The sequence below is a fragment of the Nuphar pumila genome, chromosome 17, assembly GCF_984573655.1.
Source record: "Nuphar pumila chromosome 17, dmNupPumi1.hap1.1, whole genome shotgun sequence".
NCBI lineage: Eukaryota > Viridiplantae > Streptophyta > Magnoliopsida > Nymphaeales > Nymphaeaceae > Nuphar > Nuphar pumila.
This window is the reverse complement of record NC_143265.1, coordinates 38,495,713-38,519,667: the sequence shown is the minus strand read 5'-3', so window position 1 is coordinate 38,519,667 and position 23,955 is coordinate 38,495,713. Positions and strand designations below refer to the sequence as shown.

The 23,955-nt window shown below is 37.5% G+C and overlaps 1 pseudogene; it reads left to right on the top strand.

Annotated features, from left to right (window-relative positions):
• The first annotated feature begins 3,564 nt into the window (after window positions 1–3,564).
• The window catches only part of LOC149811893 (uncharacterized), a 112,406-nt pseudogene continuing 92,015 nt past the window's right edge, over window positions 3,565–23,955 (top strand).

Below are 23,955 nucleotides of genomic sequence, written 5' to 3'. Positions count from 1 at the left end.
AGCTTTAGCAATAGTAGTGAGCTACTGCAAACCAAGCACATATGAAGTTTTTTGCACTTCTATTATTTTATTTTTTCTGTAAGAACTTTCATGTGTGTGTTGCTTCTCTAATTTTATTGCTTATTTTACCAAGTGAATTCAATATATTCGTTATTGATAAAATAACTATTATACCCATGCCTGGTCGTATTGCTCCCATCATCCTCCTCTTCGGCACCATGCCTGGACGAAGTTATCGATGCCACCTTTGCAACGCAACTACGGAATCGACATTGTCAGTCAAATATAAAGGAAACTTCCTTTAACATGCCACCCTCTTTCGAAAATCGCCCACAAATTAAATGATTGCATTTTAAATAATTAAAAAACCGTCATTTCGACTTCATAGTATAACAATAGTTGAGTGGGAGATTGACTCGACCCGAACAAACCAGTTTTCCGGGTATGAATAATCTTTGACGATTAATGTATTGATTATCATATATGGATACATCGATATATCCATGCCACATACTTTCCTTATCGATTTTTTAACAACAAACGTTCATTATCGCTTTATACTAGTATCATTTAACACCGCAAATCGATGTTGACTTACACCGTTTACAAAGGCCAATTATTACAGTACAAATCGCTTTCCCGCGATAACCACAAGACGTTTATGCAACAAATACGAAGTCGAATTACGCAGTTCTAAGCGATAACCATAAAATTTTGATTTATTGTACATTATTCATTGATCACGGTGGTTGAGCAGTAGATCTTTTGGCTCATAAATAGTCGCACAAGTACTGGATGGTGTGATTATCTTCTACTTCGTGAACCACCAACAGTCATACCGACAGTTCCTTTATAAACCTGTAGTTCCTCCCTCGAACATAGAAAATTGTGGTCGGTGAGGCAGTCGAAGACAGCTACATGTCCAACAATGGCGAATCATGCGTATATTGTCTACACATCGTCTCGATTTTTATCAAAATCCTTCTCTTTCATGTCGTTTTTTCGATTTGTGTTGTGTACTCTATAATGTAATTTCAATATCGTTCATTGCAATGTCCTTATTCATTTCAGTAGAACATCCACCGACGAAGTTGGGCTAAAACTAAGTTAATCACTCTTGGAGGACATCAAACGACTGCACAATGAATTCGCACAATGCAACATGATCAGTAATTTTGTTCGTATAAAACTAGTAGGAGTTGTCTATATACGTAAGCCATGTGTACGTACGTTAACAACACCATATTTGCTGCAAACAGACTATATCCGATTTCGTCAGTTATATTGAAAGCAACGCACCAAGAAAGACTATAAGCATCATCAACCCGTATTTCATGGTATATCAGATGTATTTTATGTTGCTTTTGGTTATTGATTTAGTCCAGTTGATTTATATGTTAACATTGATGTTAACAATGTTTCAGTTTGCAGACTATCTTACGCCGTTTGCCATACTCCAGTGGATTTAAAGACGGCCTACCTTATTGGGTTAACAATAATCATTGCAGAGACCTTTTATCAAGTGAAAAAGTAAGTAAACAAACCTAGAGTGCAAGGTTACAACGTAACAATGCTAACAACATTTTTACGATCCATTTGCAGATATTGATTCCTACACTCTGGCAATCTGAAAAGCATTGGGTCTTATACGTGATGGATTTACACGGAAAACAACTATGGTGTTACAATTCGTTGGAAGTTTACAGTGGTTTACGGCTTGATATTTCCCATCTCGTAAGATTCCATGTAAATGAGTATCGTGTCGTGTACTGGGGTCATGAATTTACTTTCGGCTGCATTTTTCTCAGATCGGTTTCGTCAAAGCCATTTTGGGAGTCGACGTTAGCGAGTGGATCTATCGCACGACATACCATGCTCCTTTACAAAATAATGGGGTTGATTGCGGCGTATTTGTAATGAAGTACATTGAAGCGATATACAATGGTGCAAAACCCTGTTTCCATGTTGTATGTCATTTCTTGGCCTCTGTTATTGGGGATTAAATGCATGTCTATTCGTTCCACATTACAAATTTTTTTTGCAGGTTGATATACCTGAATTCCGCAAAGAACTCTGCAACAAATTAACATCCTTTCTAATTGCGGAGGAGAAACTTACGGAGCCGCCACGAGAAACTTAGTAATTTCATGTTCGTCTATTTCAAGTAGATTTTAGAGATGGTACAACCAACTTGTGTGTAATCTATAATATGTCGACCGAATATTAGAAGTCGTTGTTGACTCCATGAATCGCAACCCTTTGTCGCGGTTTGCATTTAAAGTGTCTCAGCAAAAGAGTGATTCCTGATCAACAAATAAATCTTACTGCTATTGACCTTTATCATGGGCGCATATCTTACAGCAAAATGTATATGTTCGCCCAAAAAATATACAATGTATAGTCGCAGAATTAGATTACGATGCATGCAATACACAAAGGCTTCTTATGTTCGAAATGATAGTAGTCAACATCGATATGAAATGTTTGATGTTTAAACATCGCTTTATTGCTGACACACACATAATGAAAATCGCAGTTGAGATTCAAGATGAATACGGTGAACAAGAACCATTAATGTCGCTTTCGTAATTAGAAATAGTACACAACGATAAGACAGGTTTGATGTTCAGAAATGGTGGTCTAACGTCATCGTCACTGCTACTATCATGAAATCTTGTGTAAGAATTTGATTTTTTTTTTTATTTTAAACGACGTTTCCTTTAATTATGATATTGCAGACATATGAATAAAGTCTACACGGATACCTCAACTGCATTGAAGCCGCCTGTACACTCGATTCAAGAACAAGTCGTTTATGCTGGAATTGTCGGTTTGTCGTTTCCTTATTCGCGAAGCAAAGTAGAACACATCCTTAACCTGTGTGATGTGTCATTCAAATATTAATAAAACGTCTTATCACCCTCCGTCAATTTTCAAATAAATACGACAACTTTAATAAACAGATAGCAAATCTCAAATAAAAAACACTCCGCATGGGCAAATTTATTACTCTTATCTAGCTATGCACTACATTCGTTCACGATGGGGCAAATTTATTACAATTTTCATTCTCGTAAGTTCAGCAGTACGACAATTTCTGAGAACAAACCTTTATGAGAACAAACCTTTGGTCCCTTAAGTTGAAAGTTCTTCGAGAAGTGTGTGTGCAGAAAGAGTTGTTGTTCTTGGATCGTTGATCCCTGCGGAAATTCTCTGCTGACTCTAGAAGAGAGTTGCAGCATGCGGGCTTCGGGAGGGGAGCAGCAGCATTGGGCCGAAGGTGCCTATGTGAGGAGGACGCAGCAGCATTGCGCCTAACGTGCCTATGTGAGGAGAACGAGTGCCATGAAGGCACTTTGAAGGATCGCATTGGGTTAATGCTCCAGCAAAGCATTCCCCACTTGAGGACTCAGATGGATCATCGAAAAACCGTAAATGTTGTGCTAAAGGGATAGAGATCATCTTTCTCTGAGAGGACCACAAAGGACTCAAAGTGCCCTTGTTGAGGTTGGAAGGCATCTCATCCATGAGCTTAATGACGACAAGCTTGTCGTGCAGGCAAGGATGCCCTGCTTGAGTTGGAACTACACTGGGGTTCCTCGAGCATGGAATGCTCGTTGCGAGAAAGCGGAAGACTGTTGTCTAAGCTCTCAGAGATGCGCTAAGGTATGGGACTTGGCATATTGAAGATTGTGGAGATGGTGGATGGACACCAGAACAAGTTGAGCTGGATGAAAAAGAAGTTAGCCAAAAGTTAACACAAGAAGGGAACTGGCAGATCAAGCTAACTGTGTTCTTTACCTACACCAACATTATCGAAGACGTATAATGGCTTGGGTGGGGGAGCATGTTCCGGGCCGAGTTTGGAATGGGGTCTGAGCAGTGCAGAGCTCTATTGAGTGGAAACTACATCCAACGTAAGAACGTGCGGTATGCGTCAGCTTGATCGGTGACGTGCGATGGTAGCATGGCATGCGATAGGCAATGATATCGTCAATAGTGCATTGTTGTACGGCGGCACAGACGTGGAGCGTTGTTTGGCCAAGCAGTGCGGTAAGGAAGACCGTTGCGCTGCATGGGCTTATTGAGCGAAAATTAGCCTGTGACATTTATAATGTTCAAATTATATTTCAACGGCGACAGATTTACAAAATTTGCCTACCGGAAGTCATTCTCCTACATATCCAGGAGGACCAGACAATTGTCTGTCTCACTGTCTGTCTCTGTCTCTCCGATTGTGTTGATACCAGAAACCAGACGATTCAGATTCAGGCGAGATGAATCCCCATCACCAGAACGACCGCTCGTCTGAAACCTCCTCCTCACGAGGGAGAGAAAAAGGACGCGGTGGAGCTCGTGCTATCCACCCTCAGCGCGCCGACTGTGTCCCTCGCCATGCAGACTCGCCTCCTCCCTCCCAGCGCCACCCCATCCCTCCACCAACCCACGCTCCCTCGCCATCGCCGATGATCGCTCCTCACCAGCCCGCGACTGCACCGCCGACAGCTCCACGTCAGCCAACTCCACCTCCGCCGACCGCTCCTCAGCATGCTGCGACTGCACCGCTGGAGTTGGTGTCGAGGAGGAGGGCGAGAACGGTGATGGAGGAGCTCGTTAGGTTGTACAGACAGAGCAATCGATAGGTTTCACATTACATATTTTGTCTGCCCTTCTTTTTAAAGTCAATCAAATTTTGGCATATTTCCTCGCGTACTTTCGATATATCTTCCTGCAACAAAATATATAATGTGAAACCAATATATAATAGGAATCCACAATAACAGCGGATACAAAGCACATACAACGTCGAAAAAAGGTTCTTCTCCTTTGTATATTGCTTCAATGTGCTTCATTACGAATATGCCATAATCGAACCTATTACTTTGTAAAGGAGCATCGTCAGCACAGAGCAACATCCTCTCGACAATGTCGAGACCCACATAGTCGTTTAGGAATCCTGCCTGTGATAAAAGGATAATATAGTACAGTCCGGTCCACCTCAAATAGCTACGATTCACCTATGGGCAGAAACTTACCAAATGCATAGCGTCGCCCTCTACACCACTGTGGTAGTCCAATGAGTTGTAGCACCATAGTTATTTTTCCCGTAAATCCATCTCGTATAAGACCCAATGTTCAGGATTTTGCTATAGTGTAGGAAGTAAAATCTGCGAATCGATACAATAACTTATAATTCCATCGACATATCGTGATGGGGATGTTACGACTAAACCTTGGATAAGAGGTTTGTTCACTTACCTTTTCAAATTTCGAAAAGCTTACGCACTCATCATCGTTGTTCCAACAAAGTAGTGCATCTACGAATCCACTGGTGTATGGCTTTCGTCGGACGTATATCTGTTGCAGAAAAGTAAGGTTTAACCTCCAAGAAATGTGAGTAAGTCCTAAAAGCAAATCAAACAATAGCAGACCAGACATACCATGAAATAAGGGGTGATGATGCGTACTGTATTGCTCGTTGCATTGCTTTCAATATAATTGACAAAATCACACATTGTCTGTTTGCAAAAATTTATAAACTTCAAAACATACAAACTGATGACCTAGAAATTGATAGTGGTTACATACGTACAAAATTACTGATAGTGTTCTCGTCTGCAAATTCATCTTGCATCTGCTCGATGTCATCTACGAACTCGTTAGGGCGTTGCCTCCCACCCTTGTCTATGAATGTTGCACTGAGTGCACCATGAGCATAGTATTCAGAGTTCAACATTGAAATTATTTTCTACAGTAAACAACACAAGTCAAAATACAACATGAAAAGGAAAATGTTGACTAAACAGGTCAGGAGGTTCAAAAAATGTACGCCTTAAGCGCTAGTATTGGTACTATCGATGTGGTTGTCTTCTTCTTCAACGCCGTGCCTGGTCGTATTGCTCCCATCGTCCTCTCCTTTGGCGGCATGCCTGGTCGTATTACTCCCTTCGTCCTCTTCTTCTGCGCCATGCCTGGTCGTATTGCTCCCATCATCTTCTTCAACTCCATGCTTGGACGAAGATATCGATGTCACCTTTGCAACGCAACTACGGAATCGATGTCGTCAGTCAAATATAAAGGAAACGTCCTTTAACATGCCGCCCTTTTTTCGAAAACCACCTGCAAATTAAATGATTGTGTTTTAAATAAATAAAAATATATCTTTTCACATGCCGCTCTTTTTTGGAAACCTCCCGCAAATTAAATGATTGCGTTTTAAATAATTAAAAAACTATCGTTTCACAAGCCGCCCTTTTTCGAAAACCACCCGTAAATTAAATGATTGCATTTTAAATAATTAAAAATCATCGTTTTGACTTCATATTATAACAATAGTTGAGTGGGAGATTGACCTGACCCGAACAAACCCGTTTTTTGGGTATGAATAATCTTTGACGATTATTGTATTGATTATCATATATGGATACATCGATATATTCATGCCACATACTTTCCTTATCGGTTTTTTAACAACAAACGTTCATTATCACTTTATACTAGTATCATTTAACACCGCAAATCGATGTTGACTTACACTGTTTACAAATGTCGATTATTACAAGTCATTGCCGTTTGCATTGTTGACCTCATGAATTGCAATCCTATTTCGCGGTTTGCATTGAAGGTGTCTCTGCAAATGAGTGATTTCTGACTGGAAACCATATCGTACCGATTTTGGCTGGCTGGCATCCTATTGCGCAATTTCAATATACTTATGATCATCAGTAGCGATTTCTAAGCATCAAACTTTTCTTATCGCTATTGACTGTTATCATTTACGACGTCAGAACTCGTTCAATTATTGTTCACGACATACGTCGCAAATCCTTTTTGTGATTTTCTATCGAGGCAGAGACAAATACAGCGATTGCTGAGCAAAAATGCTTATACAATTATAAAGAATTAAATAGACATCTATTTTCGATTAAAGTTTATTTATTTACGAGATCCATAAACGAAATGTGTCTGTTAGATGTAATAATAAAGAATTAAACAATAAAAGAATGTCACGTTACAACAATTAATTATATAATTACAACAAATACCTATCGTGATAAAAAAGACTACATATGGTTTATTCTGTGGCACTTGACGAATCAGATGAAATATCAAAGACTTGTCTCTCTCTTTTTATTGGTGGACTGTCTATCCTGGGTGGCCTCTTGGTTGTGTCCAGCTTACTAAAGAAACTGGTCATCATCTCTACCACTGAGTTCAATTGTATCCCCATATTGCTTACTTCTGTCCTTAATTTCTTGTTCTCCCTCTCCATAAGTTCGAACCTTGCAGCAGAGACAATGTTCTCTTTTGTAGCAAGTGTTCGCTCTTCATCGCGATTTGTTACTAAGGGAATCGTTGTTGTAACCAGAGAGAGACGACGTTTTCGTTATAGAGGCTGGGCTGCAACATGAGAGGGGGCAGTTGGGAGGCATGGGTTCACAATTTTATCAATCTCCAGATTTCGCCGTATTGGTTTTCAATGCCTTTCGAAATAGAAGGGATCAAATTGTCCCCCTTTGTAATCATACAATACGGCACAGACACCACCTGAGTTCCAAATTAATAATTCATCCCTGTAGCGATCGTGCCAATTCACGTTCCTGGCCCCACCACTATTCATCTTCCTTCTCATTTCCAAAGGCTGATTAGAGATAGACTGCCCCAAGCCAGATTGTAGGAGAACTCGACTACCATGCTGCAACTCGGCTTCATAATTGCAAAACAGCCACAAATCGCGGTCAGACAATCTAGCAGCATCTGCAACGACGTCTTGGTCATCGTCCTCCTCATCTCCATAAGGTCTCCACAAAACCTGTACATTGGTAATTCTTTTTAATAACTAGTGACAAATATATTACAATTTACTTAAGCATGATATGGTAACAACAATATGTACTACGAAAGACAATCCTGCAGCGATGATTACTTAAGAATGTTAAACATTACAACGATTTATAATACTCAATGATAGATGTTGACACAATTGTAAACAATTTTAGAACGTTTACCTCATTTAGTTGCAGCCCATCTAAAATGGACTTAGCATTATGAACTGTGACGTTTATTGTAACCCAACGACTGATCTTTGGAAAACCACAAATTGCAGGGCCACAACATGGACGCAATGAGATAATATGTTCCCACGCCCAAGCCTAACAAAAACAATATTATTAGTAACACTACAACCTTCAATGAGATTAGTCTACAATTACTAAGTATATAATCAACAAATACCTGAACAAATCAACAAAATCCCCCAACTGTTTTCGTACCCTTACTCGCACGGTAGAGTTGACTGTAAAAGTGTGCGAGCATAGCGGCACCCCAGGCATAGTTGTCGACTTCGTCTAAGTCTGCCAGGTACTGCAGCCACATGGAACTTATTCTCGAACCAGAACAATCAGAAAATAATGTAAGACCAAAAAAATAAAGAAGGAAGTCGTGCAATTATTGGTCAGCTGTTTCAGATGCACAAGTAGCGGAGCGGCCTTCCCATTTATTACGAAAAAATGAGACTTTCATTGAGGTGGACTTGATTCCACCATAATCACATTGACTCCATTCATCCATCGACATTCCTAAAAGGGCCATGCATTTTTCCCTTGCGTTATAGTTTGAATGTCGTAATAGGACAGCACTGACATCGCACTTAAGGCCAGTGATCCTCGCCACATCTTCTAGAGTCATGGTGATCTCAAAAGAATCGAACTGGAATGTGTTAGCCTTATCATTCCACTTATTTACCAGGTGGGTCATGGTATTCCAGCAAGTTTCAAAATATTGATGATCCAAAAGGCCACCGAAGTGCATATTTCGTAATCAGTCCTTCTGATATGCACTCAGTTGACCATACCACGACAGAACTACAGACTATTAACACCGACCTCCGAGCTTTTCACCTGGTGTTCTACTTCTCCTGTGACCTCCCTGTAACACAAAATAACATATTATTCCTACCAATTGTAAATTAGTTCCATTTGTCCTTATAAATAATATTCTACTAATTGCTATAAATAATATTGGTTGCACACAAACTATCACAGTAATCGCTATACATATTAATACCTAACACAATACTCGCTATACCAAAATCGCTAAACATAGTATTAAATCTTCACAGACATGACAGACTTATTTACCTTGATCGCTCTTTTCTCTTATTCTCCCTCTAACCTAGGCCTTTCAGATTGGTCCACTGCCTCCCACTGCCTTTCCCTTTCCTTCTCTCCCGGCTTCAACCTCTCCTTCCTTTTTCTCTCCTTCTTTTTCATGCCCTCCTTCTCCTTCCTTTCTCTCTCCTTCTTTTTCTCATCCTCCTTCTCCTTCCTTTCTCTCTCCTTTTTCTCGTCCTCCTTCTCCTTCATTTCTCTCTCCTTTTTCATCTCCTCCTTCTCCTTCCTTTCTCTCTCCTTTTTCTCGTCCTCCTCCTTCCGCCGCCTTTTTTTCTCTTCCAAATATTGTTTCCTTCTTTCCTGCACTTCCTCCTCCCGCTTCTTCCTTTCTCTTTCCTTTTCTTCCTCCTCCTTCTTCTCCTTCTGTCGCCTTTCTTTCTCTTCCAAGTCTTGTTTTCTTCTTTCCTGCACTTCCTCCTCCTGCTTCTTCCTTTCTATTTTCTTTTGTTCCTCCTCCTCCTTCTCCTTCCTTTCTCTCTCATTTTTCTCGTCCTTCTCCTTCCGCCGCCTTTCTTTCTCTTCCAAATATTGTTTCCTTTTTTTCTGCACTTCCTCCTCCTGCTTCTTCCTTTCTCTTTCCTTTTCTTCCTCCTCCTTCTTCTCCTTCCGCCGCCTTTCTTTCTCTTCCAGGTCTTGTTTCCTTCTTTCCTGCACTTCCTCCTCCTGCTTCTTTCTTTCTCTTTCCTTTTGTTCCTCCTCCTCCTTCTCCTTCCGTTGCCTTTCCTTCTTTTCCTCATCCTCCTTCTCCTGCCTTTGCATTTCCTTATTTTCCTCAAACTCCTTCTCCCTCTTTCGCCTTTCCTTTTCTTTCTCATTCTGAGGCTTATTCTGTTCATTCTCTTCCTCCTCCTTATTCATTTGCCTTCGCCTCTCCTCCTCCTCCTTCAGTAGATTTACCCTCTTTCGACTTGCTTTAAACTCCAAGATCATCATCTCCACTTCCGGCTTAGCATCCTTCATTCGATTGTTAAATTCCCTTTCCCTCTCCTCCTCCTTCTTCCTCCACCTTCTCTTTTCATTCTTCTCCTTATTTCTTTGCTTTTTCTTCTTCTGCATCTTTCGTTCTTTAGAATTCTTCCTTTGCTCCGCAGCCTCGATATCTGAGGGATAATCCTTCGCATAATACAATTCCAAGGCTTCCGCCCTGTCTTCATCGTTCTCAATCTTAAGTACATTTTGGTACCTTTCAAACATCTTAGATAGATGAGACTGGCGGATCACTTCTCTAATACACAAACCATAGAACGACGAGGTATCTCTAATCTGATGAGCTGCAGACATTGCTAACCTGCACAACACATTAAACAATCATCATGATTAAAAATCATCGAAATATTTGGGTTCATAAGTACACATCGTTGTAAGATTTATCCAACTTACAAATCCTTGTATAAGAAGCAACCTTCAGATTGAATAACGAAACCTTACATGAAACTCACCGAAACAATAAGATTTTGGATATTTCAACTGTAGAGTAAGCAACAATAACAACTACTACGCAACAGAAGGTGGCAACGATGCTGCGACTGCGCGTAAGACGGAAACAGATGCTCTGGCGGTAGCGAAACAAAGGAAAGGATGCTCCGACGACAACAGATGAAAGCAAAGTATGCTCCGGTAGAGTTTTCTGCTTAGGTCGAGAATGAATTATTTTGAACTATTTAAATCCTACAACATACAGCTTGTTACATATGCAAACTTTGCGGAACATTTTGGCGCGATAACGATGGAGGGCAGTTTTGTCCTTTTCACGAACCGCCAATTCAGTTTTCTAGATAGAAAGCATTTATGTCCGTTCGAGGAAGAGGAAGATAATGGCGGTAAAGGGTACTTAAGTCTTTGCGACGACACCAAATTACAATGCAATATGATGCGGACACACATGCGGATACATGTCGGTCTGCATCTTATACGTGGCGCTCTTTGGGAACACCCGAACATGAGATGGAGTACCGGCCCTGTTCGGGGGGGGGGGACATATAACTTGCTTTGGTAATTGACCCCACTCGGGTGGTTCTCACATTTGTGGACTCGTGCTGCTCTTTTGCCTCGAACGAATTGTGTTATTTATTACACCCCGCTACGCATTTCCATTTTATGCACTACACTTGTTAGTCGCTCACTGACCCTGCTGAGAGCCTAATAAGATCATTTTCTATGTCAAGAATCGCACTCTCATTCAATTCTCTCGTACCTTATACCATTATAATGCACACAACTCACCTTTCAGTATTATGTCCACTTCAATCCTTACTTAAGTAGTCTCTCTCTCTCTCTCTCTCATCTTGAAGAGATACATGCACCCTAGAATGCATTTGCGGTACGGAGACAATTTTAGATATGAAATCACTTTTATATATGAAATTTTAGTATTTGACTTCAAAAATAATAATGATAATGTTGACATTGATGATGATGTTGATAATCTTGATGATGGTGGAAATAAAATGCAGGAACCTTCCTTTAGGGTCTAGTGCAGTTTGGCTCAATGGTATATTTGGTGGGTGCATCCACAGCTTGGGGACAACAGTCTACCGTCAAAGCCCGTTATTTAAATGATAGAACTATCCTAAGCAACTTTTCTTTGGTGATAGTTTTAAGCTATGGTTCTCATAGTAATTATCATGACTTAATAAAGTCCAAGAATCCAAGAATCTTAAAATGTGACAAGGTATTGTGAGGTAGCTTTTGTTAAGGATGTTTAGGAGGGCAATTATGATAATCACCTTCGGCTTCATAAATAGATCTTTGGACTCGTGTGTGGCATGAGTCCCTATCTCAGGCAAGTCTTCAGTTACTTGTGTCATGTACTTTCCTGACGAATGAACCAAGTTAATGACTCTTGTTTGCATAGCAGTTGCGTCCAAAATATAAACCCTACAAAACAACTGGGTGTGTGGCCTCATGCCTTTGCCCCGTTGGTAAATTCATGAAATTCTTGTGTTCAAATGACAGCTTGCCCGGGTAGGTATGCCATCTACCTAGTCCATCTCCCGTGCAGTACCAAAAAGACCATCACTATCTCTAGCAGTTGTCCGTCACGAAAACCCCTATCCAGCAAATGTACCCTACGGTTCACACCATGGACTCCATCTGTGCACGGTTGAGACCGTATGGCTGTTTACGATCATTGGCACCACAACCATTTCCAGCACTGACAAATGCATTTGGATCTAGTAAGGTGATTGGCCATCCGCACGTAAACCCCCATCACCCTTTCAGCTATACGTGAAAAAAAAAATCTAACCATATACAGATGTATTCTACCTAGTTAATTTTATAAGAATGGACTGTTGGATCGTCTGATTCAGACACATTGATAGGTGTTGTGTGTTCTCCCGGGAACATAAATTCGCATGTTCCGGTGTGTACGGAGGAATATCTTGGGATCCACGATAATTCATATGCCAATGTTGCCCACGATGACTTTATAATAAAATAACATATAAAAAAGGTAGATATGCTTTTGACGGAAATATCCACTCGTAAGATAGATATGTGTTGGACGAAAATGTCCTTCCGCTCCCCGTATATAGATTTGCACGTTCCGCCTTTGTTTTTAGTTTGTGTTACAATGCATGGCCGCCTTCTCGTTCCTGCCTTATGTTAGATAGAAATTTTTTCCAGATTCGTTCCTATCTCATGGAGATAACTATAAATCTAACGACTGGTTCGATCATTAGTGAGCGTCATAGGGGGATTTGTCGGCCATCTCTTTTTACAATCTTCTTTTCTTCTTTATTTTCGTTAGGCAGTATGGAAAAAAGCAATGATGCACAAACATTCCACCAAGTGCCATTAAAGTGTGGTGAGTACCTTTCCATGTCATCATGCTATTGTTGAAGAATGTATGTCATCGTGAGTGTCATTAAGGCGTTGTTTTGTTATTATAGGTAGATTTTATCGTTTTGATGATTGGAAACTTGAAGATATTTTAAGGGAGTGGGATTTGTTGACAAGAATGCTTGGTTACAGATGCGAGCAAGGGCCTCTACCCCATCCAGTATCGTCCATTCACTCAGTATATGCAATGTAACGCAAATCGCGATTGTAGTAATATGTATATCAATTTGTGAGATATTATTTTGTTTGTTAATATTGATTTGTAATATATTATGTTGAATTGCCATATATCGATTTGTAAAATATTATGTGTTTTCTAGTATCGATTTGTGAGATATTGTTTTGTTTGTTAATATCGATTTCTAATATATTATGTTGAATTATCGTATATCGATTTATAAGATATTATGTATTTTCTAGTATCGATTTGTGAGATATTGTTTTATTTGTTAATATCGATTTGTAATATATTATGTTGAATTGTTGTATATCGATTTGTGAGATATTATGTATTTTCTAGTGTCAATTTGTGAGATATTATTTTGTTTGTTAATATCAATTTATAATATATTATGTTGAATTATCGTATATAGATAATGTAAGATATTATGTGTTTTCTAGTATCAATTTGTGAGATATTGTTTTGATTGTTAATATCGATTTGTAATATATTATGCTGAATTGTCGTATATCGATTTATAAGATATTATATGTTTTCTAGTATCGATTTGCAAGATATTATTTTGGTTGTTAATATCGATTTGTAATATATTATGCTGAATTATCGTATATCAATTTGTAGGATATTATACTGAATTGGTGTATACCGATTCGTAATATATTTTGCTCAATTGTTGTATATCGATTTGTAAGATATTATGTCTTTTCTAGTATCGATTTGTTAGATATGGTTTTGTTTGTTATTATCGATTTATAAGCTATTATGTTATTGCTTTGATACTGTGATTCATTCAATCATTTCTTTGACTTGCTTAACTAATCGGTAGTCATTGTTATATGCATCCTAAATAAATCGTAGTAAACGTATGCGTTGGCGAACGCAAATTGATATTTTGCTCATGACAATGTTGAGCATATCAACTAGTTGCAGTGAAGATGATGTATCTCAATCATTGAAAATTCATGGAGCAACGGACATCCGTACTATCGACGCACCTGAAAAAGTGAATATGTGCACTAATAATGCACATGATAAGAAGGGTGCATACATTGGATTCACTCTTGACTTGAATATTCCAGCAGACGAAATGCAATTCGATAATGAGGTAGACGATCATGACAGTGCACTTGACAAAGGTACATATACCTCAAGTCTACATGATAGTACACTTGACTCTGTTCCCGTAGAGGAAATGCAGTTTAATAATGAGGAAGCTGCATACAAATTTTACAATGATTATGCCTTAAAACATGGCTTCAGTGTTAGAAGGTATTCTTGGGCAAAAAATACACAGGGTGTCATGGTGAGAAAGTCATATGTTTGTTCTAAGCAAGGTTGGAAGAAGTCAAGTGGAAATCCAACAAGGAGCAAGCCTAATTCAAGATATGGTTGTCCAGGGAGAATGGTGTTAAGAAGACTTCTGAATATGAAATATGTAGTTCGTACTTTAATCAATAATCATAACCATGAATTAGCCGCTTCATTTATAACTCCTATGTGAAGGTCACATCGTAAAGTAACTAAAGCGCATGCTGCAATTACTGAAATAGTTGATAGTGTCGGCAGTGCACTAAAGAAGACATATAATTTATGCGCACAGATAGATGGTGGTCGCGAGAATGTACCATTCACACCTATGGATCTAAGAAACCACTTGAGAAGGAAGAGGTCAGACAACATGAAGAATGGAGGAATATGTTCTTTGGTTGATTACCTATAGAAGAATTCAAGCAATGACCTTGGTTTCTTTAGTGCAATGCAACTGGATGAAGATGGGTATGCTGTGAATATGTTTTGGGTAGATTCAAAGTTAAGAGTAGATTATGAATGCTTCAATGATGTGCTTATTTTTTATACGACAGTGAAGATTAATACAGAACAATGGTCATTTGCGCAGTTTATCAGAGTGAACCATCACTCACAGAGTTGCATATTAGGCGATGCTTTTTTGTATGACCAGACCAAGAAAACCTTTGAGTGGTTGTTTAGGATTTTTACATAGGCAATGAATGAGAAGTACCCTGGAGCTGTACTTACAGATGGTGATCATGCAATTGCAGCTGCAGTGTCTCATGTATGGCCATATGCACGTCATCGCCTATGTTTGTAGCATATCTTTCAAAATGCATCTAACAACATAGGATATATTTTTAATCAGAAGACAGGGTTTGATAAAAAGTTTAGAAAGTGTGTACTTGAGAGCATAGACGATATCACATTTATGTTTGATTGGGAGTTAATGATTCAGATGTATGACCTTAAAGACTGTGTGTGGTTACAACATTTATATGCAGGCAAAGAGAAGTGGGCATTGGCATATGGAAGACAACACTTTTGTGCTGGTATAATAAGCACACAAAGAGTTGAATCTATGCATGCTACACTGAAAAAAACCTTGTATTCATGTTTAACAATGTTTCGCTTCATGGAACAATATAAATTATTTGTAGACAGTCTTAGACAGAATGAGTTTGAATAAGATATGAAATGCTTCAACACCCGCCCTGTAACTTTGGGCATGAAAATATTGATGCGACCTATAGATCTGTATACACTATTTGTATTTGAATGGACTAATAAGAAGGTTATACAGGTCATGAATTGCAACATAGAATGACATATGCAATATGGGAATATGCACAAATACTATGTTATATGAGACGCCGAAGAGCATCCAAAAAGGAAAAAAACACATGTTATGTACAATATTGACAACGGAGCAATTGAATGTACGTGCAAAATATTTGAATTCAAAGGTATTTTATATCGTCATGCATTAAAGACACTTAATCAAGAGAAGATACAAAAAATACCTGAGTCATATATAATGTGAAGATGGATGAGACAAGCAAAGATTGAACTGCTGGATACAAATAATGTCAGTCCATCTGATGTTGATGAGAAGTGCCACATAGTCTCCCGTTACCAACAACTATGTAGGTCATTTATGCATGTTGTAGATTTGGCATCGAAAAACGAAGAAGCCTATGTATGTATGAGAAAAGTGTCAAGAGAATTACTTGAAAAAAGATAGTTAATTCACCATGAGTCCATTTTATTTCATGAAGACCAATCTAAGAAAATGAAATCGAACTAACATAGGTGAAAATTATATTTTTCCTGACCCTTATGATAAGTTGTGTCAAAGCGTAAACATCATCTTCAATAAGTCAGTAGTAAACGTTGTAGATTATGATAGAAATATTCACCTAGCAAAGGGTATCAAAAAGAAACTTGTCTCTGATCGCAGTCGTTGGAGAACAAAGGGTGCACTAGAATTGGTTGGCCAGAAAATATTTAAGAAACAACCAACCCCTAAGCAACCAAGCCCTTCGTATGAACATGTATGTAATACAATATATTGCTTCTCATGTAAATTGTATTACGTGCAACTTATCAATATTTAACTTGTGTAATTTCCAACATACAACAATACCCTAGAGACGTGGACTACAACATTGAAACCTGCAATCCTCCCAGCCTGTTTGAGTCGAACGATGACATGAGTTTGACAAGTCTTTTGGTATGTAACAATTTTAAGAGGATGTTTGCATTTCTTGTTGAACTTAATGTAATGTCTGATATTGTTCTATTTCATGACAGGATCAGTTCAATTCTAAAGTGAGCAACACAAGACAAGAATCACACGTGGATTCTTCAGCTACAAAATAGTTGTAGCATTTAACTCTCATTAGCGTAAATCGTTGTAATGTTTAACATTTCATAATTCTTTATTGTAATTCTATAATTCTTTATTGTAAATCAATAATTTTATAATTCTTTGTTATAAATCAATAATTCTTTGTTGTAATTCTATAATTCTTTGTTGTAAATCGATAATTCTTTGTTGTAATTCTATAATAGAAATTATACTACAAATATCATAAAAATCAACACTAGAAAACACATAATATCTTACAAATCGATATACAACAATTGAACATAATATATTACAAATAGATATGGTAATTCAACATAATAGCTGATGTCTTCTTTTAAATCGTTGTAAATTTTGAAAAGATTTTTATATGAAAAACATGTGAAAACCAGACATCAAATAATAAAAACCGGTTCTCACTAGTGGATGAGACCGGGTCGAACTCAGGGAACGGGAATATGTTGTATTCAAACACACCAGTCTAAACTAATCTTTATTGCTGAATTATTGAAATGTAAAATGTTCAGAAAAGTAAAAACAACTAGCTATTACAACAAATGAATACCCTTCGCAGAGGGCGTAAAGTGCAATATTTACAAACCCAATTAAAATTCCTAATTCTAAAAATAAAAGCAAAAAGAAGCTTTATTCTTCGTACTTCGTGTCACGTAATCGCTTCCGCTCCAGTCTCGTGCAATCCTGCACAATTCAAAGGACACGAGCAGTACAAGAGATCGAAATAAAAATTATGCTAGACTAAATATAATACTAAAAAAAAAAATCTGAAAGAAATCACGAAAGGAATCTAATGACAGTTATAATCTAACTACTAACTAATGAATTACAAGGCAATTAAAAACTAATTCACTCACTTAACTAATACCTAACTACTTAACTATAGTCTTGACTAACAATTACAAAATGAAGAAAACAAACAATAGATGATGAACAAAAATTGCATAGAAAGAAGAAACATAAAAGGAAAATGCAATGAATGAACAAATAAGAAAATGAACGGATACACAGTAAAAACAAATCAACACAGGAAATTGAAAATTGTAACAGTGAACAAAATCAGATGCATGACATTGCGAGAATGAGAGAAAAAAAAATACAGAACTGGAATAATCGATAACAGGAAATTAAAAACTAAACAACAGAAATTTATTTTGTGCGGTGAATGAAAACAGAATTTAACAAATAACTAATGGACTAAATTTATGAAACGTAAATTTTAACAAACAAATTGCAAACAATTAGATCTAATGAATTAAAGAAATCCACATAACTAATCAAAGAAACAGACAATTGGACGATGAACAGAAAAATCTGACATAGCAACTATTTAGATTTTTTTTTCGTTTTTTCTCTTTTTCACACAGAATTTAATTGAAGAAGAAGATAATGAAGTAGAAAAAGCTGATGCTGAAATCAAACTCGATGTATTTATTTTTTTATTTTTCTGAAACAAAACAGACATAGTTAGATGATCGATTGAGAAGAAAGAAAAAGACAAAGAAGTAGAAGATCAGAAGAAGAAGAAGAAGAAGATACAGAGGATGAAGAAAAATCGGAGGAAGAAGAAGAAGGAGAAGAAGAGGAAATCGGTAGAATCAGAAAAAGAAGAAGAAGAAGAAGTAAGAGAAGAAAGAGAACTCAGCACTCACCGTACCGTGAACCTGAGGGAAGAAGCTGGCGACCTCCACCACCGTTGTCGTCGCCGGAAGGAAGCTCCACCACCGCCGGTTGCCGGATTTGACAGAGAAAGAGGGAGAAAGGGAAGGTAGGTAAGGAATGGCCCGGTGTTGGTGGAGGAGGGTGAGAAAAGAGGGAAAGAGAGGGAAAGAGGGGAAAAAAAGAGAGGTTTCAGGCGTAAATGGGGGAGGCGCCCGATTGTTTTCTGTTTTTGGGGTTTTAAAAACAACATACCGGTTTAAACCGGTTTGTAACAGATGCAAACCGGTTCAAGCCGTTTTTTTTTTTTTTTTTTTTTTTTTTAAGATTCAAACCGGTTCAGCCGGTTTACTATTATTATTATATATTTTTTTTTTCAGTTTTAAGTCAAAAACCGTGTAAACCGGTTTAGAAAAATTTTCAAAAACTTTATTTCATTTATAAGGAAAATAAAAACTATTCTACTAAATTTTTTTCTTTTCTAAAAACAAATACTTAAAATGAATATAAAACTATTTACTCTATATATATTTTTTATTTTTATTAAAAAAAACTAAAACTAACTACTATGATTATAACAAAAACTAAAATATGTATAAAATTGTAAAATAAAACTAATTTTCATGCATTTTCTATTTTTTAAATCATTTTAGCACATTTACTCAAAAACTAACATAAAATTGGGTTTTTGAAACATTATTTCATAAAATCATGCATATTTAAATGTTAATAAACCCTGAATTATATGCATGATCAAATACCCCCATGCTTATGGTTTGCTAGTCCTCGAGCAAACTAGAAAAATGCAAGAAATCAAACTATCACCTAACTCACTTTCGTAGGAATCACGGTTGCATTTGGCTCATGCAACAAGCCCTTTCAACCCCTGGGTTACCCCAGTGGACGAGTAAGGTCTCGTGAGGGTTTGCAGTGATGCTACCCACAAACATCTCTGTCATGTATGCATAATATTACACATCCTCATAAGCAGTAGGTAATTAAAGACTTTATTTTCATAAATATTTCCTGTTATTTCAAAATCAAAACATAATTAGAGTCTTTTATATACCACCACAAAAAAGAATTTCTTTCACTTTTCTAAATATCACAATTATTTATGTTTTATTCTTAGAAAATCCAATAAAAACATATTATTATTTACTTATCCTCACTCATATGTTTTCCACACAGGTTTTCTCAATCACACTTCTAAGCATTGAACTTTTCTTTCTTTTTAAGCTCTTTTCGTTTTTTTTTTCACGCTTTTTCTTTTTGCGCACTTATTTTTCTCATATAGCTTGCGTGTGGTCTGCTTTTATGCCTTGTGCAATGTCAATATCTTCTATACTTTTTCAATACATCCCAAAAGATATCAACTAAGACATAAAAGTGACTTCCTTCATTTACCCTTATAACATGAGAATCAAACATTTCAACTTGTATTTGTTCTCAGTTACTTAGGATCACAAAGTTTTCCACTTTCCTTTTCAAAAATGGAATTAAAAGTTTCAACTTACATCTAAGTTCCATCTACTAAGGATTGTGGAATTATCCAAACAACCTAACACATGCTTTTTCTCACTTTTTGAGCTCATTTTTACGCTTTTGTTCATTTGCTTAGTTTTTCAAAAATAGCTGTGCATATTCATATTTATGATTCAAAATAAATTCTAACATGTATCTATCATCATTTCTTTGAACTTCGCATAAACAACCATAATTTTTAGATCTATGTCAGAAAAAAATTTCGTGGGGCTTAAAAATCCTCTAAAAACATTAGATTTGAAATAACATCCATATAAGTTCAAACTTTTTCTTTAAAAATCTACTTTTCATGAGAGATGTGTAAACATGTGCAAGAACGTAAACAGAAATATCAAGGTGTGCAAACTACACCCTCCCCCATGCTTGAATGACACTGTCCCAGTGGCACTCCCCCATGCTTGAATGAAACTAAGTGAATGCACATGAGAGAAATAAATGAGGGAAAGAGTAGAATAACCTGACATGAATTAAAAATACACGTTCTATGAATGTAATGAATGCAATGTATACAGGACAAAACATGAAACCATGAATGAAACAAAAAGAATATGAAAAACTCATGAAGAAAACTAAAAAGTAAAAACATAATAAAATCTATAAATTCTAAGTAAACCGAATAATGTACAAGATATGGGTTGCCTCCCATAAAGCGCTAAGTTTCACGTCCCCAGCCAGACGGATCCCTGGAAAAACCTTCATCGTCCATGAGATCAATGGACATGAAGTCAGACTCAACCGGGCTCTATGAAGAAAAGAGTGTCATCTGTGACACTACGCACTGTGTTTCCATCCCTTCTACCTCCAAATGTAGGATCATAACTCTCTCGACGTGAAGAACAAAGATTAGTCTCATCTGAGAGACTGGTCAAGAATCGAGAGTCTAGGACCGACCGAGTATCAATGAATGCTACTTCAGATAAGTGGTGAATATGATCAGGCTTGACTTGGTCAAGCACCTTCTGCATCTGCACCTCTTGCTTACTCAAAACGATTGGTGATCCTAAAGGCTGAGAAGATGGGGCTTTATATGATGAAAATGTATGCTGTGAGTAAAGCCCTTTCTGTTGAGGTATCATAGAAATCGACTCGTCAGTAGAAATAATATGGGGTTCATGAGTCGATTCCTGAGTAGGGTGACACGCCTTCCCATACTGAAGGGATGTAACAGATTTGACTTGCTCATGTTGTGAAGTAGTGGGTTGCAAATCAAATAACATGGAATCCTCTCCCTTGGATGTGACAACAGACTGACTATGAAGGTTCCCCTGACTTTGTCTACTTAATGTCCGAGCTAATTGTCCCATTTGAGTTTCTAGCTTGGCTATTGACTGCGTATGGGAACAAAGAGTTGCCTTGATATCAGAAAAAGCTTCTAACATCTTCTCTTGAAATGATGAACTTGGAATGGGCTCCTGAGGAGAAGGTAAACAATACTGGGAATGAACCTGTGGAAATATAGGATGCGAGTAACCTTGTGAAGGGTTACTGGGTCTATACTGTGTCTGGGAGGGCTGATGGGATGGGAAAATAAACTGGTTTCGCCAACCTGAGTTATATGAGGATGTAAATGAATTGGGCATGGGTCTAGCAAAACCTTGGGCAACATTCACCTGCTCCTGAACGAATTCAGGAAATAATGGCGCTGCCGGACAATCCGCAGCACAGTGTGCAGGGCTAGCACATATCTCGCACACTCTTTCTATTGGATTTCTCCAAGAATTGGCTAGGAATTGATCTAACTTCCTAGTCAACTGGTCAACCTTGGTACGCAATTCTAATTCGGACCCAACTTCGAAAATCCCAACTTTTTTAGGACCACTAGGCAGAGATGTAGTCCTATCGAACCGTGAAGACAAATTATGATGCATCGTGTTTTCACTCAAGGTCTCGAATAGAGACCACGCCTCGTCCTCACTTTTGAGCATAAAAGTGCCCCCACAAGACGAATCAACCATTTGACGATGCTTTTCAGTAAGCCCGTCATAAAAATACTGCACCAACTGCCAACGAGGCACCTGGTGATGGGGACACTTGCGGAGAAGATCTTTCAATCTCTCCCAAGACTCGTGAAACTGTTCTCCCTCAATTTGAGAAAAACTGGTTATAGCTTTACGAAACTGGTTTGTCTTACCAATTGGGAAATATTTTTTTAAAAATTCTTTTTGCATTCCTTCCCAAGTAGTAATACGAACCGTCTCAAGAGATTTTAACCAGTGCTTGGCTTTATCTTTGAGAGAGAATGGAAACAAAGTCAACCGCATAGCATCGTCTCCAAAATTATTGATTCGCACAGTCGAGCAAATCTCAAGGAATTCGTCGAGATGACGATATGGGTCTTCATTGCTAAGGCCATAAAACGAAGGTAACATTTGAATCACACTGGCCTTAATCTCAAAATGGCTCGCTCCTACATCAGGTCTCATGATGCAGGAGGCTGGAGTATACGTATTTGGCATGAAGTACTCCCTCAAAGGACGGATCAATTGATGATCGTCAGCCATTGCGTACACCTTAGAGTAGACCGGTGTAGCACACGTCCTAACTTTAGGTTTTCTACCTAACTAACGCACTAAGCGGTCAAACCACGCAAACCACAAAGCGAGTGAACTAAAAACAACAAAAACTAAACAAACACCACGCAGTTACACATAACAGAGATTATGCATAAAAAGATAAAATCTATGTGTACGGTACCAATCGTACACAGTCACCTCTAAGGGAATCCTAATAGGTGGGATGTGCAGAAAAGTAAGCTCGTCTCTAAGATATGCACATACGTGGTTCTAAACCTAAATGCACACAAACACTAGGCAATAAAGTGAATACTAATATTACGCCGTTCCCCGGCAACGGAGCCAAAAATTTGATGTCTTCTTTTAAATCGTTGTAAATTTTGAAAAGATTTTTATATGAAAAACATATGAAAACCAGACATCAAATAATAAAAACCGGTTCTCACTAGTGGATGAGACCGGGTCGAACTCAGGGAACGGGAATATGTTGTATTCAAACACACCAGTCTAAACTAATCTTTATTGCTGAATTATTGAAATGTAAAATGTTCAGAAAAGTAAAAACAACTAGCTATTACAACAAATGAATACCCTTCGCAGAGGGCATAAAGTGCAATATTTACAAACCCAATTAAAATTCCTAATTCTAAAAATAAAAGCAAAAAGAAGCTTTATTCTTCGTACTTCGTGTCACGTAATCGCTTCCGCTCCAGTCTCGTGCAATCCTGCACAATTCAAAGGACACGAGCAGTACAAAAGATCGAAATAGAAATTATGCTAGACTAAATATAATACTAAAAAAAAATTCTGAAAGAAATCACGAAAGGAATCTAATGACAGTTATAATCTAACTACTAACTAATGAATTACAAGGCAATTAAAAACTAATTCACTCACTTAACTAATACCTAACTACTTAACTATAGTCTTGACTAACAATTACAAAATGAAGAAAACAAACAATAGATGATGAACAAAAATTGCATAGAAAGAAAAAACATAAAAGGAAAATGCAATGAATGAACAAATAAGAAAATGAACGGATACACAGTAAAAACAAATCAACACAGGAAATTGAAAATTGTAACAGTGAACAAAATCAGATGCATGACATTGCGAGAATGAGAGAAAAAAAAATACAGAACTGGAATAATCGATAACAGGAAATTAAAAACTAAACAACAGAAATTTATTTTGTGCGGTGAATGAAAACAGAATTTAACAAATAACTAATGGACTAAATTTATGAAACGTAAATTTTAACAAACAAATTGCAAACAATTAGATCTAATGAATTAAAGAAATCCACATAACTAATCAAAGAAACAGACAATTGGACGATGAACAGAAAAATCTGACATAGCAACT